The sequence below is a fragment of the Rhinolophus sinicus genome, linkage group LG05 (genome assembly GCF_036562045.2).
Source record: "Rhinolophus sinicus isolate RSC01 linkage group LG05, ASM3656204v1, whole genome shotgun sequence".
NCBI classification, from domain to species: Eukaryota; Metazoa; Chordata; class Mammalia; order Chiroptera; family Rhinolophidae; genus Rhinolophus; species Rhinolophus sinicus.
Genome location: NC_133755.1, coordinates 168,406,178 through 168,419,428, shown reverse-complemented (window position 1 = coordinate 168,419,428; position 13,251 = coordinate 168,406,178).

The window sequence follows — 13,251 nt, the reverse complement described above, 5'->3', positions numbered from 1 at the left end:
AAATGGCACCACGCTTCACAAATCACTCAAGCAGTAAACCAGGCTCTCATTGTCAACATCGTGCCTTCAGATTCCATATTCCACCTGTCACCAATTCTTGTTATTTTTCTCTCGTTAGGAGCTGGCCATCTGCCCCTCTTGTCCCTTTCCACTGCTTGGCTCAGGGTTTGATCACTATACCTGAGATTAATGGAAGGCTTCCATAATTAGTCTGATTCTAATCTTGACCCCATTACATTTACCTTCAGTACTCCTCCCTAATATGAACCAAATTCCTCTACCATATGGTTTCCCTCTGTTTTTCTACCACCATCATCCTTTATTTCCTTTTGGTGCACTTTATTTCTAGCAACTGTAAGCTCCTGGTAACCCCGCAAATATACCTCTGGCATTGTACTTATTAGGCGGGTCTGTAACAATGTACTATTTTACTCCTCTCAGTCTGAGATGATGGGTGGGGGCAGTGATTTTGCACCTTTGTATCCCTATGCTTACTATAGAATTTGGTACATAGCAAGTGGCCAATAAATTTTGGTTCCATGAATAAATTAATATGCAATTCTCTTCTGTCTGTTGGGCGTGGCTTTATCTGACTGCTAATTTCCAAACAACTTTTCTAGGGTGGTTAACAAAGGCAGGCAAGGAGGAAAGAAAGAAGTGCAAAACACAAGTGATCCTGACCCCCCAGAAAACCAGAGCAGGAAAGGGAAAAGAGAGAGGCAGTACATGTTCAGGAAAGTGCCACCCACATGAACCAGCTTTGCTTGAAGTGTCCTGGTTCTCTTTCAGTCTAATTTTATGTATATAAGAAATCATTTCTTGGGGCAGCCGGATGGCTCAGTTGGTTAGAGTGCGAGCTCTCAACAACAAGGTTGCTGGTTCAATTCCCACCATGGGATTGTGGGCTGTGCCCTCCGCAACTAAAGATTGAAAATGACTGGGCGACTGGACTTGGAGCTGAGCTGCGCCCTCCAGAACTAGACTGAAGGACAATAACTTGGAGCTGATGGGCCCGGGAGAAACACACTGTTCCCCAATACTCCTCAATAAAAATAAAAAAAAGAAAGAAAAAGATATCATTTCTTTAAGACAAGTTCAATGCCACCTATACGTTTCATTCCAGGCTACATAGGAGGCAATAAAGCACCCTGAAGACATACTAATAGCATGGACACATTTGTGATATCATCTGGTCCAGTATTTGAATAAGGACTATATTTAATACAGAAGGAACATATTCCAAGCACCTATGCCATGTGGAATAGATTACTGATTTACCAATAAAAATAAAAGGGATAAAAGGTTTGCAGGGATGGGAACTTCTCCCATGGAAAGTGAAAGGACTCTTGTTGCATGTTGTATTTCATTCTCCCTTTCTTGTGCTCATTTCTTATGAATTAACTTAAGTTCCAATAGGTGAGCGGCCATGATGCGGGCTTCTGGCCGTCCCTTTGTGAAATACTGATATTACAGTCATGTGGAGACGCATGCATTTCTTCAGTTTCCACATCAACTTGTTTGGGAGCATTTCGGCAAAGAGACTACTGAATCCACAGTAAGTACCTTGTGTACTTTCAGGTGTATACTACTAATTGCTAATGCATTAATTAAAACACTTGGGCTTTTTTTTTACTCCAAGAAGCAAAGCCTACAAAAACCACCCAGCCACCTTCTCCACACATCCTCTAGCCCCCTCCCTCTCCTTCCTGAATAGTAGGAATGCGAAAATTAAGATAATTTGTATGCACATTTCTGACAATCATTTCAGGGTTCTGTAATGATAAAGAACAATTAACAAAGGCTTCTCTGGCTTTGACTAACCACTTTCTGGGCAAATGGTTTAATTAATGAAGAGGCTGTTTCGTTTGATTTAATCATGCAACATTTAAGCTGAGGCTGCATAGGAAAGCAAAGGATCTTTCCACTCCATTTAGGTGTTCAGCAAATGTTTCTCTGTCCACAAGATGGCAGTAAATGTTTGATGAGTTTCAATGATAATCCTAGTCTTTTGTGTCTGAATGGTGTGTGTGTGTGTGGGGGGCGGAGTTGGTGGTGGTAAGTGAGCTTTGGTCTAGAAGAAATTTTTTTTTTTTATTTGAAGTTTTACAGTGTTTTATATTTTTGTGTCAAATAAATACAGTAGTATATAATTAATTTAAATGCTGTGACAACAAATGGGGTGACAATAGATACATTCTTTATCATAACAGTTAAGCTGTGTATCATAACAAAAATAACATAATTGGTCTTTATCTCAACTACAGATAACAAAAATGATAAACAGAAAATTAACATTTGGCTTGGAGAAATTATAGTGTTCTAGCTTATAATTATAGTGTTCTGCTGGCTAATAACTTGAAAATATATGAAGAAAATTGGTTTATTTCTGAATCCTAGGTGAGTGAATGAATGTCATGTGCAAGAGTTTTAGGTGATGCAGAGTCAAGAACATGAGGGTCTTCTTCTCAAGAAGCTTTAGACCAGCAGAGACTGTTAATGTGTATTCACACAATTGTTATACAAAGTAATAGGTAACAGAAGGGACTTATGGGTGAACAGCTGTGTCCCTATTGTGGAGGAGAGATTATTTTATTACTTCATTTTGTTTTTTAATATTTTTATTGGGGAACAGTGTGTTTTTACAGGACCCATCAGCTCCAAGTCAAGTGGTTGTTTTCATTGTAGTTGTGGAGGGCGCAGCTCACTGGCCCATGTGGGAATTGCACCAGCAACCTGGGTGTTATAAGCACAGCGCTCTAACCAACTGAGCCAACTGGCCACCCAAGGCGAGATTATTTTTAACTGGAGGGAATCAGGAAAGTCCTTTTGGAAAGCAGGGTATTCAACATTTGCCCTGAAGAATGGGTGGGACACCAGATTTGCAAACTGTACACAGATCGGTATGGAAGTAGAACCACACCTAAGGCAGGTGAGGAGTACCTAGAGATGGGCAGGTCAGTTTGCTTGGTTGCAAAGTGTATATAAAAGTTGGATTGGAATGAGAGTTAGCTTGAGTGTTGATTGCAAGGTTTAGAAGTTTGGATTTTATTCTGGAGGCAGTGGACCACCACTGAAGGTTTATAAGCTGAGGAGGAGCCTGGCACAAAGAACAGCCTAGAATCTCTACAGGAAGAATAGAAATGGAGAGAGAATGGCTGTGCAATGGTGTGCAGTTCTGGAGGGAGGTGGTAGTAAGGTCTTAAAGCCAGGACCATTGACTTCATTTCTTTAGGTCATTTTCCTCCTATAAAAAGCAAAAGGTTGGGGCAGGTGGTTCTTTTGAGTCCCTAAACCACAGACCTGGTCGAGGACAATAGTAAAGGTGTAGAGACAGGGGACTGAACATAAGAGAGATTTCCAAGGCAGGCAGAGCAGCACCTGGCCTTTGAGTGAAAAGTGAATGGACGGAATTGGGAATGGGATGCTGAATGAAGGGAGAAGAACATTTCAGGTAGCTGGTGGCCTAAAAAGCCAGTGGGGGTCTAAGTAGAGAATGGCAGCACTACCTTTGTGAAGAATATATTTTCAGTTTTGGACATACTACTTCACTGGCAATATTTGCAGAGGAATAAGAGGATTGTTTAAATTAATTTGAATATTTGTCTAAATTATCTGAACAGATAGCAGAATGACTCTCAGGGATGTTTTCATTCCTTCCTTCTTAATATATACACAGAGTTCAGTACATATGACGTTGTTAGAGATGGCAGAGGACTTTTAAATATAATATTGGAACAGAAGCAAAATGGGTGATTCTTTGTATACAAAGATGGCGCCATGGACTCGCCTCATGGGAGCTGGGCTTGGAGCGTGGTACAGCATGAGGCCCCAGCCACCCACGTGCACTCACAGAGTGACAAACACATGAAGGGAAGGGTGGAGGAAGCTCAGGCTGAGTCATCACTGAAGATCTGGTGCTCAGTCCAATGTTATCTGGACAGTGGGAGCAACCCAGGGGGAGGTATTCTCTCCATTCAATTCTGACTGGATTTTTGTGTGAAAAGGACAAAGGTAAAGTCAACAAGTAGTTATCAGGGAGTGAGTCAAAAAGTGCAATTTGCAGGGCTGTCATAGGGTGAACTCAGACAGTTTCAGGCTAATCTCTGGAACCACAACACTGTATAGTGACAACTGATGCCCAGAAGGGTGGGTTGGCAGGAGGAAAGGCCTGGGATGTGCCTCGCCATCATCAGAGACTGAAGTCTGCCTGATGCCACTCGGTGTTGTGTGTTGACTATGAAGCGGACATTTTCACATAGTGTGCTGAAGGTAGTAAATTCATTTCCCAAATGTTCAGTTTATCAGCATATTACTTTCCTGACCTTTCTGCTTGAACAGGCATTTGGTAAATAATGAAACATATATGTATTTGTTAGGACAGGAATGTATGCTCTTTAATAAATGAAGCTTAAAGATTCCTAACAGGGTAGATTTTACAAATAAAACAATTATTCCTGGCACGCTGACCCTCCTAATCTCCATGTTTGTATTTGGAACTGCATATCAATCTGCACTTGGTTTCCAAACTTTTTAATACTCTAAAATGCTTTCCTGAGAGTGTGGAGTGGCTCAGACATCAGGGCCCTGGGTGGGGGTGGGGTAACTTGAAGAAAAATTATAGCTTTTGGAGATCACTAGTTAACTTCCTTAACTTGCTAATGACAAAAATATTAACGATTCCTTTAATACCAAGAATAAAAAAAGTGCTGTACAACTTTCTCTTCTTTTTTAAACCTACCTTTCCTTCTTATATTCAGAACATTAATTTAATGGTTAAAAGCAAGGTTTCATGCTGCAATGTGGACTCCATGGTAGGTAGAATGTTAGCCCTCCAAGATGCAGACCTAGTACAGACATATGAGGTCTGACCATTAAGTTCACGAACTCATCCTAGAAAAAGTGCTACATACCTCATTGCTGAATATCACTATGGTCACCTTTGAAGTACTCCCTTTGGGAAGCTATGCACCGATGCCAGCACCTAGTCTGCCCTTCAAAACAATTTTGGAACTCTTTTTCTGGAATGGCCATCAGAACTGTCATTGTATTACCCTTGAGGTCATGAGTGTCATTGAAATGTCTTCCTTTCAATTATTTCCTTTACCTTTGGGTAAAGGAAGAAGTCATTGGGGCCAGATCAGGTAAGTAGAGAGGGTGTTCCAATACAGTTATTTGTGTACTGGCTAAAAACTCCCTCACAGACAGTGCCGTGTGAGCTGGTGCATTGTCATGATGCAAGAGCCATGAATTGTTAGTGAAAAGTTCAGGTCGTCTAACTTTTTCATGCAGCCCTTTCAGCACTTCCAAATAGTAAACTTGGTTAACTGTTTGTCCAGTTGGTACAAATTCATAATGAATAATCCCTCTGATATCAAAAAAGGTTAGCAACAGCGTTGTAGCAAGTTTGCAAACTTAATTGTCAGACCTCATAGAAGCAGGTTCCTTGACCCTCTACCATCCATGTGACTACCGGCGTGAAAGAGTTAATTGGTCACAATAAGGCTCTTCTTTCAGTAATAAATGTCACAAACCCAACTGCAAGCAATTCTGTGAAAATTTGGGCAGTGTTATAGCAGGACAGCAAGAAATAGTAAAAATTGAAATGCACAGGAGTAGATTTTTCAGTTCTATTCAAATCCTGAAAATATTAAAATTGAATTTCTTTTTCCAGCAGAAGTGAAATCACACAAAGGATGGCAGGTTGTAATAAGTAAGGGTTGCGATCCATGAACCATTATCATATCATTTCTATCCTCAAAGGCTTTCCTGTCTCCTAGGAGACAAGCATATAAATAAGTGATTCTACATCACAGAATGAAATGAGCAGAGGTCCAGTTACTGGGCTACCAACTGAATGCTGTGGGGATACAATGACAGAAGGGTCATAAGTTTATTGTTATTCTTATGTATGTTATATATTATTACATATATGATTATGCATGCTGTTGAGCTTGTGCTTCAACTCAGTTTATTTAAGAATGTTTGCTTCCACCTCAGAGAAATCTGGAATTGGCAGCTGGAAGTTTCAGGTATAGAAGTCTGTTAGGGGGAGACTAGAGTTGGCAATAACGTTTATTAGCTCCAATGCCCTAATTTCATGCCTTCCTCAACAGCTGCTGGTGGCCTCAAGAGGCCATTGCTCCCCCAACCATCTACTCTTTGACATGAAAGAAATGCCATCTCAAGTTTATCAGGAAGTTAAGGGTACCATAGGTTCCATCTCCGAGTCCAGGTAGAACTTTATTTTTATAACCAAGACAAATAAGTACTAGCAATAAACTATTTTTGAGGGACTCCAGAAAAGAAGGTTTCACAGGGCTGCCTGTAAGTTGCTGTTATGGGCTGCAGGTTTGTGTCACCCCCCCATTCATATATTGAAATCCTAGCCCCCAATGGGATGGTATTTCAAGATAGGGATATTGGGACATGATTAGGTTTAGATGAGGTCATGAGGGTGGAGTCCTCCTAATGGGATTAGTGCCCTTATAAGAGGAGACAGGAGAGAGATGACTTTTCCCTCCATCACATGAGGATACAAGAAGATGGTCATCTCTGGGCAGGAGGAGGACCCGACCATGCTGGCATCCTGATCTCACACTTCCAGCCTCCAGAATGCGAGAAATACACGTCTGTTGTTGAAGCCGCCCACTCTATGGTACTCTGCTACGGCAGCCCAAGCTAGAACAGTTGCTTATTAGAGGAGCACTTCCTCTGTCTCATTCAAATTACTGTCATTTGAATCTTTCTCCTGTTCCATTTCAACTGAATTACCACTTGTTATTAAATGAGAGAAACAACAACCACCCAGTTTTCTAGGCGGCTATGCTAAGTGCTAGGATAAATGGCGGCTCAAATTTCAGCAGGTAAAGACAGAACCTGAAGTTCCTGATTAGGGGAAGAAAGAACTTTGAACCTCTTCAGTTCTGAGCAAGTGCTCTGTTCCAGGAGAAGGAAGGGAGAGTTATGAAGGCAGAGTCTGACTTGCTCCATTAAATCTGTACCACTGGACAAGTAAATGGCTAACTTATTTGCAAGGCAACATTAGAATATAGACACACTTTGCTTTGAATTATCTATTCCTTACATCAGTAACCTGGATCATTTTCTTACATTATGAAGGAGGAGAGTTGGGTTTTAGTCCTGTGTGACTTTTTATACATGGTAGTTTTCCCAGTGGGGATTTCAGTTTACTTATCTATAAAATGAGAGACAGATTAGGTATGTTCAAGGTCCCATTTAGCTCTTAAATTGTCTAAATTTCTCTGGATTTGGAGCACTCAATGTAAAAGCTTTCCAAATTGTGTTTAATCTGTTGGTTTAAGAAGCTGCTCAGATTTCATTTTGTCTCTGTTCAAGACAAATGGACACTTCACACCAACAGCTTCGCTGTAACCCTATTGCTAAAGGATGTTCTTCCACCCACCAAATTGCGTATTCAGGTTTGTCACACAACCTGAGCCTGTCACTACGTGTCACCAGACTAATTTGTTCTAATACCATCAAGCTCATAGCCCTGTGGATGAGTTTTCCGATTGGCAAGCTCAGGGCTGATGAATGGTCAATTACAACAGGGAACAGGGAAGTCCAGAGGGTCAGCAGAAGGGGATGGATGAATATTACCTGGAGTAATTCACTAAATTCAAATCAGAAAATATTAACCTCTTTTCAGGAAAACACACAACGATGCTGAACTTACAGAGCTCAAATACCAAGGGGACTGAAAAATGGAGCTTTGTGATAACAAGAGGGCACTTGTAATGGAAGCTTCACTACACGGCCTTTCAGTAAGTGATGCCTTGACATCAAATGAATTGGTTGGCTAGTTCCTTCTCAACAAAATCATTATTTTAAACTCCAAACTACCTGGCATAATTTCCAGCCTGCTGACTGGAAATCAAAATGGAGCATAATTATTTTTCTTGCAGAAAAAGGCTGCCCAGGATGTATTGGAGATGGTCAGGAAACATTCTTTGTTCCTTGAGGCCTTTTCCCTATGTTGCATTTCCATTTCTCCCTGCCTGCCTCCTTCAGAGACAGGCCACACTGATCAGAATCGAGGTTCCTATATTTTAGTGAGTTAAAGAAAGACTGCCTTGAAGTGAAGGAAGAGCCTGCTGTACAGTCTCAATTTTCTAAAACTTTACCTCCTAATCACCTTTTTCCTTTAACACAGAGTCTATTTTATTTTGAGTTTGTCCTTCAGAATGGGAAGTTTTTCTGACTGAGGATTCACCTGGGTTAACATTAACACGTTGCGTACAGCGGGGTTTAAATCCCTTGTGAAGATTCTCGTGATCCGTACGCAACGTGTTAATTAGGGCCCGACCGAACCCAAGTGTAGGCTATGCTGGTGTACTCCAGGGCTTCCTTTCACAATTCGGGTGCACTCTGTGGTTAAGGAAAAAAGGAGGGGGAAAAAAAATGGAAATATTAGTAGCAACTTCAGTGATTCTGCTAGGGCTCAGCAGGGTCACTACAATTTAGACTCCAATAAACGGACCTCCTAGTCCAGAATTGCCAAAATGGTTTGTGTCTGATTGCAGACCTGTTGCATGTAGTAATAACAAGGAGCAATCCAAAATTTGCAGTTACTATTTACTGAATGTCATTATTGAGCATGTTACCAGGCATTTTGCTTGTCACTGTACCAGTTATTATCTCAGTTGATCCTCAGGCCAGTTCTCTGAGGGAACTATTATTATTCCCATTTGCCAGGTAATGAAACAGAGTCTAAGAGGTTGAATGACTTCTGGAAGGTCATATAACTAGGAGGGAGTAGACCTGGGAGGAGAACGGAGCTCTGCCTGATTCCAAAAAGTGTGCTCTTTTAATCCCCTCTTCCCGAATCTTGAGAATAGAGAGTATTTCATTGTCCATTTCATCTTCCAGCATTATTGATATTTCATATTCAATTCTGATCATAGTTATACAGGAGCAAACTGTGTGAGTTCATGTGTCTCCTCTCTATTAATAGAAAACTGCTCTGTGATTATTTGTGCACATTTGTCTTTAGTATCTTTGTAACACATGCATCAGTTTAATGTCAAAGCAGACGCTTTATGTATTGGACTCTTGGTACCAATATGTTTAGATTATGTATAGCTCTGAGCCTATTTTACTAGGAAAGGGCCCCATTTTCTCAAATATATCCATCAACCATCCATCAGTATAATTAATATACATCAGTCATTTAGGAACACATTTTCATCAGACCTTTTCTCACTCTACTTTCTATTACCACATATGGCAATTACAAGTTTAAGAACCAGAAGGCTATAAAGTGAATAATCTACAAATGATTAATTTTGCTTTGTTAGAAAGCTGTCATTTCTGTTCTTATGAACTGATAATAATAATCCTGTCATTCTCCTACTTCTTTTCTAGGATATGGGCTATGTATTAACTTGCTAGGGATGCTATAGCAAAGTACCAAAGGGAGCTTAGATAACAAAAATTTATTGTCTCATAGTCCTGGAGGCTAGAAGTCTGAGATCAAGGTCAGCAGGATTAGTTCCTTCTGAGGACTGTGAAGGACAATCTGTCCCATGCCTCTCCTAGCTTGGGGTAGTTTGCTGGCCATCTGACATTCTTGGCTTATAGACGCATCACTATGATCTCCGCCTTTGTGTTTATGTGGCATCCCTCCCTGCCTGTGTTCCCAAATTACTTCTTTTTGATGAGGACACCAGTCATATTGGATTAGGGGCTCATCCTCCTACCCCATTATGACTTTCAATGTGACTTAACTAATTACATCTGCAACAATCCTATTTCCGAGTAAGATCAGATTCTAAGGTGCTGGGGGTTAGGACTTTTACATGCATTTTTGGGGAACACAAGTCAACCCATAACAGGCTAGTTGGACAGCAGGTGAGGCCATGTGTGGGAGGCTCCACATCTAGCCTGAAGCCCTCATTGTGCAGTGGGACCGCCTGTGACACTGAGGAAGCACTGACACAGGCGCTCTAGGTCTGCCATGATGGCACACACAGTCTAGGATGGGCTGGAGATGTGTGTACATATTTAAATTGTAATGCAAAGCAGGAAGTGCTATTGCAGGGAAGTGGGCATCCTGCTGCAGGAGCACTGAGCACTAAATCTGCCTGGAATTTCTGGGGCAGACTTTCGCCAAGACGCCTACGGCTCCTGATCAAGGGCTTATCAAACTCACAAAACAAAGGTTTCAAAGTTTAAATATGAGTCAATGTTGTTTGATATCAGAGCACGCTTGAACTTCTTAACAGTTAAACTGGAAGAAAAGGGCTTGTTTAAGGGAAGAGCATCAATCAAGAGTTTTAAAGAGTAGGTTTCTTGGTCTCTTGCATCACAATTTATCCTTTTGGGTATTTGGTTAGCAATAAGCCTGAATTACAGTGTGATGGATGTAAATGTGTTCAGTTGACAAATATATCTTCATGTTTTCTGGTTTCATCTCTTTTGGCAATATAAGTCAAATCTCATTTGAACCAATATATTCCAGTGTAAATAATGGCACAGGAAAAGGATTTATAATGCTCAGCTGATGGGTTTCTCATACCAAACAGTACAGGGTACACTTAAGTTACTACACCAGAAGGCAACACACACAGCCTCAGTGTTTGCCATAAGGAGATTCGACCTGTATTTGTAGTAACAATCTTACACGTTTCAGCTTAAAATCTGCTTTACACATGCTGCAGCATTGGCAAGTTTCAACCCTGAAGTGGGGGATGATGTTCTCACATTATGTCTGAAGTTTGTATCTAAGACAAGGGCAAGAACTGTTTAATGAATTCCTATAGGATGTCAGTGTACTTTACAATTTTAATACATAATGATTAAATCATTAGAAAATTACCGTAGGTATTTCATGAAATAAAGAAAACATTATATATTTAAGTGTTGTATAAGCAGCTAGAAATCAACCACTTTTATTCTTAATTATGCTATTATTACTCTGGAAACATAATCGCCACACTCTAATCACAAGAGAAGATAGATGCCTTTTCTTAACAGCCTATGATTTAAATAAAAATACCCCTTCCACTTCCTGCACCCCCAGGGCTCTTTCTCACTCCTTGCAATATCGTTCTCTCCATGATTAATTCTGGGCCCCCGAAAGTACTCTAAAGCGTGCTGGCGGAACTTTCATAGGAGTTAAAGTGGAAGGACCACATTTAAATGACACCTCCTTTCCTGTGACCATGGCAGAGATTCTGCAAGAGTTCAGAAATTGGATGTCCCCATTGGGGAGGCATCATTAACTAAAAAAAAAATAATAAATAATACTATTATTAAGTCTCTGGAGAGCCACTGAGCTAGCAAAAATCCCCTGTCCCCCCAACCCCATGAGAAGCAGAATAAGGTATTGTCCTAACTATATCTTAAGGCTGAAAATGCACAGAGGATAAATATCTCGAAACCCTACACATATTCATTTGGAAAATTTGTCTTGAACCGCTTGGGATGTGGAAAAAGGATTTAGTGTATTTGAAGTCCAGGTTATTTAGAATGGCCTAAATGCTGGACGTGTGCAGGGTTTTGATGGTGGATAACTCTTAAGCTCTTAAGCCTGTGCCTCCACCTGCTTCCCTATCTCTCCACCCAATATCCTGGGGCCCTTAAACTTGACATGATCAAATTTAAAGGCATGGATTGTCCCTCCCCTCTGCCAGACGCCCTGTCATACATACTCCACCCTCACAGTGACTTCTGTTTCCAGTGGTCAGTGAGTGATGCTCCCTTCCACCTCGTCTACCCAAGCTAGAAACTTTGCTGTCATCTACCCCACCCATCCCCTTCCATCTGACAACTGCTGTCACCATGGCCCATTCTTTCTCCTCTGTAATGTCTCTTGATCTGTTGTAAACTTCCTCTCCGTTTGCTGCACACCGGCCTAAGTTCAGAACCCCGCATCTCTCCCATGGACAGTGCAATAGGAACTGCAGCCTCCGAACAGCAATTGATCTTCTCATTCATAGCACCCTCCCCACCCCTAGCAAGCTTGGTTTTCATGCCGACAAGGGCACCACTAAAGTGATTATACCTTCTTACTTCAAATCCCGAGTCTACCTCTGTCTACAGGGTAAAGTTCAAACGTTTCAGCTGTGCAGACAATGTCTTTTCCTATCTAGCTATAACCTTTCTGACCTGTCTCCTTTGCTTGACCCTTTGTTATAAAACAGATCATGTATTTTCATACCTCCAAGGAGTTTACTCTGTAATTCCTTCCCCTCACTTTCCAAGAGAATGAAAATTTCCCTTTTCAGATCAAGTTGATTTTACCATTTATTAGTCAGACCTGTCAAGACATTTCTAACTATCCCTGCACATAATTACTTCCTTCCTCTTTTTTGCACACAGCTTCTTATGCGTCCTTTATTCTTGCTCATAACAGGATTAAAGGGTAATTCTTTAACAGTCTCCCTTCCCAGGCTGTTCATTCCTTCAGGGCAGGAATTGTGTCTCATTTAGTTTTCAGTTTCTAGAGCTTGTTTAAAATATGGAAGGTACTTGGTACATTTTTGATGAATGAATGAATGAATAAAGTCAAACCTACCTTTTCTTTCACACAAGGAGCTGTTTCTTTTCCCTTTTATTTTCAGATTACTATTTTAGATAAGAAATAAAGTAGGGAAACTGTTTTATCAAGCCTTACAATAAAACCATATAATATTGACAAAGAAATTGACAATTGGATCAGTGGAACAGAGAACCCAGAAATAGACACAACTACAAATATGAGTTATGACATTTCTGTCACTGTTATCAGTGAGGAAAGAATGGACTTCTCAATAAATGGTGCTGGAACAGTTGGTTATCCATATGGGAACAGAATGACATTGGATGCCATATATCTCTCACCATATATAATACTTGGTGAATTAAATACTAGATGAATTAAAGATTTAAATGTAAAAAGCACAACTGTATTATAAGGCTTTTAAAAAGAAAATATAGAAAAATATCTTTATGACTTCAAGATTAAGAGGGATTTATTAAGAAACAAAAAGCCAAAAGCCTAAAGGGGGAAAATATGAAATATGCTATATTAAAATTAAGAAAGTCTGTTTGTGGAATGGTAGCATAAAGAAAGTGAAAAGACAAACTATGAACTTGGGAAAGGCTTTATTTTTATCACACACAACGAGGATTCCAGTATGCTATTTAGCATACTATTCTCAAACATGAACAGGCAGAAAACAATATCCAGGCTTTGAGCAAAGCATTAAATGTGAAAGACAAAGATCAATGCAACAAAAAGGAAAGTGA